The sequence below is a fragment of the Clupea harengus genome, chromosome 18 (assembly GCF_900700415.2).
Source record: "Clupea harengus chromosome 18, Ch_v2.0.2, whole genome shotgun sequence".
NCBI lineage: Eukaryota > Metazoa > Chordata > Actinopteri > Clupeiformes > Clupeidae > Clupea > Clupea harengus.
In genome coordinates this window covers 8,834,058-8,839,057 of record NC_045169.1, presented here as the reverse complement: position 1 = coordinate 8,839,057, position 5,000 = coordinate 8,834,058, and the positions used below count along the sequence as shown (strand labels likewise).

General features: G+C 41.0%; 1 protein-coding gene across 1 annotated transcript in view; it reads left to right on the top strand.

Moving 5' to 3' along the window:
- The window catches only part of LOC105891416 (neuromedin-K receptor), a 7,119-nt gene extending 5,698 nt beyond the window's left edge, over nucleotides 1-1,421 (top strand). Inside the window, exon 5 of the mRNA XM_012817590.3 lies at nucleotides 1-1,421. This exon is cut by the window's left edge and continues 983 nt beyond it. The gene's annotated coding sequence lies outside the window, so the exon portion shown is untranslated.
- Nucleotides 1,422-5,000: the final 3,579 nt, after the last annotated feature.

Sequence of the window (5,000 nt, the reverse complement as noted above, 5' to 3'; positions counted from 1 at the left end):
TAATGGAGTTTTGCAGACAATGATTTTATTCTATGTGAACACATATAGCCTTGGCAACATATTTCTACATGAACTGACTAGGAACCTAATCGTAAAATAGAAGCCCTCTTTTTTTTAAACGTAGTTTAAACTCACACACACTCTTGTGAAAAGATGTAAGTGGTATATCATAATTACAGCAAGTAGTACAGCAACACTACAAGAAAATATCTGAAAAACACTTGTTGTGATTACTGTAAAGGCGATTAAAAGGCAATTAACAAGTAGGAGAAAAAAGGAGTAGTATAATAAGAAAAAGGAGTGCAATGTAGTGGAATGAAAATAGCTGCAGTTCAGTACAGGTCTAGCAGCTTCCTTGTAGAGACATTAAATCAAGTGTGTTCGCAGGCCACACACATATAAAGGACACAGAGGGGCACATCTGATACCCATCGTGAGCTGGCTGCAGCAGTGGGGTTGCATAATAGCTAAATGTTATGTCTCCATATTTGGCTTTAACACCAGAGACCACGACATGACCTGTTCCTCGTGATTTAAGAGCCCTTCCTGGTTTACATCCTGTAAGTACATAAGAGACGCATTTTGGTCCTCATAAAATGATTGATAAACTAGTACCGGTTCTGAAGCTGAAGGGGATATCGTCCTTGTCCTTTTGAGATATACCATAGAAATGTTTTGAATGAGCTGTTATTGTCTGAGGGTCTTTTTTTTAGACAACCAGAAAAAGAGCATTGCATTAGTAAAGCCTGCTATCAGGGAAGACGTGGCTGACAAGTCTTGTTTGCTTCACTGGCTATTGGTTGTTAGGCTGAAGAGGTGCTCCAGTGCTGTTTATGTTGAATGAGTCATCAGGTTATTTGTTGGCCTTGTAGGGTTACAATGCACTTCTGTGTTGCCATGTGTTTTTATGCCTTCTGCGGCATGAATGGCCCATTTAGGACAAATAATAAGTTGAATTTAACTGAATATGTAGTTTCCTTCTTGCAGTCAGACTGCAAGTGACAATCCTAGCATCTGCCACTTTAACTGTGTCTCCTGGCTCCTGGTGAGGTTCCGTGGTGGAAGAGGCTATAAGGGGCTTTGGCAGGTCGTTGTGTGGTGGCTGTGGCAGCACCTGTGTGCCCTCTTGTGCTGTCTGACAGCTGACTGAGAGAAATGGAGACTGTTGGTGAGCTCTTTGGGTTTGGACGTTATTCCTCTGATTATAGAACAGTAGTTTTCAATGAAGTTTTGCCGTTTTTTTATGTCGCATGATCTTTAGAGCATAGTGTTTAAAGTAAGTCTCTTTCCCCTAGAACATGTGCTAACTAGCTACAAACCCAACAACTAGCTTTGCCAACACCGACAACAGCACAGTTGACACTGAAAAATCTAGCTAATAATAATAATTAAGACCTTTGTCAGGTTTTTTTAATGGCACACACGACACACTGGAACACACACGTGCATATATGGAGGTGACACAGGACACACACACACACACACACGCAGGTAAGCCTGAGGTCGCGGTGAATTTATTTTCTGCTTTTTCCCATCCTGGACTGTCCTTCCTCAAGGACCCCCCAGGAGCAGTGGGCAGCTTGTAGCGCCCGGGGACCAAGTGAAGTGAACTGTCCATCTTTGGTCAGGGATGGACATGTGTTCTGTTGTTTTGCATGTTTTTTCTGTTGGGGTTCTTAGTGGAGGAAACCCCTTGTGGCTCGCTAACTTGCTAACTTTGGCAATATATTGAGCTACTTTGCTCTATATTTTGGTGGGGTTTGTGAACCGGTGCACATAACTATATTGTGAATAGCCCAGGCAGCTAATGAGCAGCTAACAGGCGCATTCATCAAAATGAATTTGAGAATAGTTCAAAAGGTAGTGGCCTGCAACAATACACACAGAAGCATTTGCACACTGCTGCTTTCAGCAAGCAAAACAGGAAAACATGTGGATCGTGTGTGAATGTGGTCCACTTTTCGAGTATGTCAGAGAAATCCATCACAAAATCCAGATACATATTCAGACTGAATTATGAATTATGCGTTATTAATTCATCAGTTATTTATGAGCTCGGCTTCCTTAGTGGGTTAAGTCTGTTTTACAAAAGAGATTCGTCATGGCTGCATTATGGCTGTGTTTATGAAGTCCAGAGTAACCCTCCCTTTCCAAACTGCTACTTGAACTCACTGTGCTGTGGGCTCGCTTCCATTGACTACAGGTGCAGTTTGTTAGTGATATTAGTTCCTAGCAAGCTGCTGCTGATGGCCAGCACTGAGTAGAGAACTGAAGAGAAGTGTGTCCCCTTTCTCCCTTGTGTTAAGAAGATCAAATAGGGGCTTTAAGGCTACTGTCCTGCAGCTAAGAGGGTACACATGAGTGGAAGCAGGAGTAGAGAAGCCATGCTGCCTGAACCCACCCATAAAGTATGTCAGATAGAATACATTTACGTTTAGGTCATCTGGACTGCATGTCACTATAGGATAGCTTGCCAGAATATATTCACCACTTACCAGTTACCTTACCAGCAGCTGCTCAAACAGTATGTCAAGTACATTATTCCCCCCCGGGCTGGTCAAATACCACATGTATTATTTCATCAGGACAAACTCAAATTCAATTTTTTGCCATCAGTTACTTATATATTGACAGTGTTATTTTGTTAGTGTCTGGTCCAGTAGCCTGTGTATTTGCAATACTTTAGAAATATGTACGTCACATAAGCTCTGGGGATGGGAAGTTTATCTACAGGTAAGGACAGCACATGTGCAGTTGATGTGATCACTGCAGCATGTAATGCTGAGAGTATAAATTTACATATCACATTTACATATTACATCTACGTATTACATTTACATATTACTGTATAAACCATACACAAAGTTATTTTGCAAAAAACAGATATCAGCCATTTTTATGAATTTTCATAAAATAATGTTGAAATAAAAATTGTATTGTGTACATTTATTTTTACCTGATCAAAACCACTGCCATTGGATTGATATTTCTGGGAATGCACAATAAAAAAAAAAATACACATTTAGATAATACAAATGGAGATATCTGTTTTTGAAAATGAACTCTTCATACGTGCACTGTCTACTCATCAGTTGTGTATGATGAAGTGTGTAGCCTTACAAACAATTGATGTACTTACTGGTAGAATGTGCTTTGTAAACAGTAATATTGTTGGTGGGTTTTGTTCATTTCTGTATATTGTGTTTGACAATAAAAATATGAGCGACTGGGACTTAAACATCACATCTGTTTCATCACACACCTGGGACTTAAACATCACATCTGTATCATCACACATTTGGGACTTAAACATCACATCTGTATCATCACACACCTGGGACTTAAACATCACATCTGTTTCATCACACACCTGGGACTTAAACATCACATCTGTATCATCACACATTTGGGACTTAAACATCACATCTGTATCATCACACATTTGGGACTTAAACATCACATCTGTATCATCACACATTTGGGACTTAAACATCACATCTGTATTCCAGGGATCATACAGTACAAAGGCCAATGACTCTTATTTTAGCAATGTACCGATTTCATCCATTTTCACGTTGTGCTGAAATGCATTGTGATTTTCCCATTAAGCACACCGATGACTTACAAGTGAGTATCATACCTAAGTAGCCTATCAGTAGGCAGTATCAGTAGTTTCATGAAAGCATCCTTACATGATAGTAATTCTTGGAGGTGATTAAATAAAATTTAATTGATTCTTGAAATGAAAACTGGAGATGAAGATGGAGTGTCTGTGCTGAGCCACAGACTTGAACTTGGTAGGTCTGTTTCCTAGCAGGCTTTGTGCCCGCACAGGCAGCCGCAGACCGGGTTGAGTGATGAACGTGTGATGAGGCGTGAGACACTTTGAGTTGTGTAGGAATAAGCCAACTGTGAGGAGTAGCGCAAGACAGGCAAATATTTATATCTAATGTAAATGTAAAAGAACAGAGGGTAGATGAGGACCATGGGTTGTACTAAGTGGGGAATTATGTTGGAGTAAAGTGTTATAAGTGTATACATATGTTTAATGCGACATGATTTACCATACATGGTAAAAAGGACCATATAAATATGTTAAACATGTTAAATACACTACAAGATTAAGAAGAGTTGGTGTAGGAAGCTCCCTGGCCCTTCTGAGGCTGGTAGAGGCCCATGTGATGATGTCACAGACTGAGTCAGGTGGTGTGGTTTGTTTACGACTGGCACTTCTGCCCGGCGACAGCAGGCCCTTATCCTCACATACACACACGCTCCCAGAAGACATTGCCTCATGCTCACAGAGACAGGAGCACTAAAGAGACATATTACAGCCACATCTACTATATCTCCAAAGCACAAGCACAGACACACACACACACAGAGAGAGAGAGAGAGGTGGTTGTTTCCTTGTGAAGTGTGTCTACACGATCCCTGTGTGTGTTGTGTCTGTGTGTGTGGTGTGTGTGTGTGTAATGTGTGTGTGTGTGTGTGTAATGTGTGTAATGTGTGTAATGTGTGTGTGTGTTTGTGTGAGAGTAATGTGTGTGTGTGTGTGTGTGTGTGTGTGTGTGTGTGTGTGTGTGTGTGTGTGTGTGTGTGTGTGTGTGTGTGTGAGAGAGAGAGAGAGTTAGCCAAAATGTGTGATTAGTGTCTACATCCCCTTGCTGTTCAGAAGTTTGACCCTGACCCAGACACACATACAGTTATTTTAGATGACAGTGGTTGGTGCGTGTGTGTTTTTGTATTTATGTGTGTTGAAAATGTGTGCTTGTTGAGGGAGAGGAATTGACTTAGAGCATTCAGTCTGGGGGAAAAAAAACACGGGGATGGAAAGAACTTCTTTGATGGCCTTTTCAACAGACAACAATCCCAAACACTGTGATACACTAAGTACATGTGCAAAAAAAACATGTGTTTTTCAAGAGTAGTTTCATTTAAGGACCACTAGGGGGCTCAGTTGCTGTCAGAGACACCAGACAGAGAGCAGAGGCCACTGG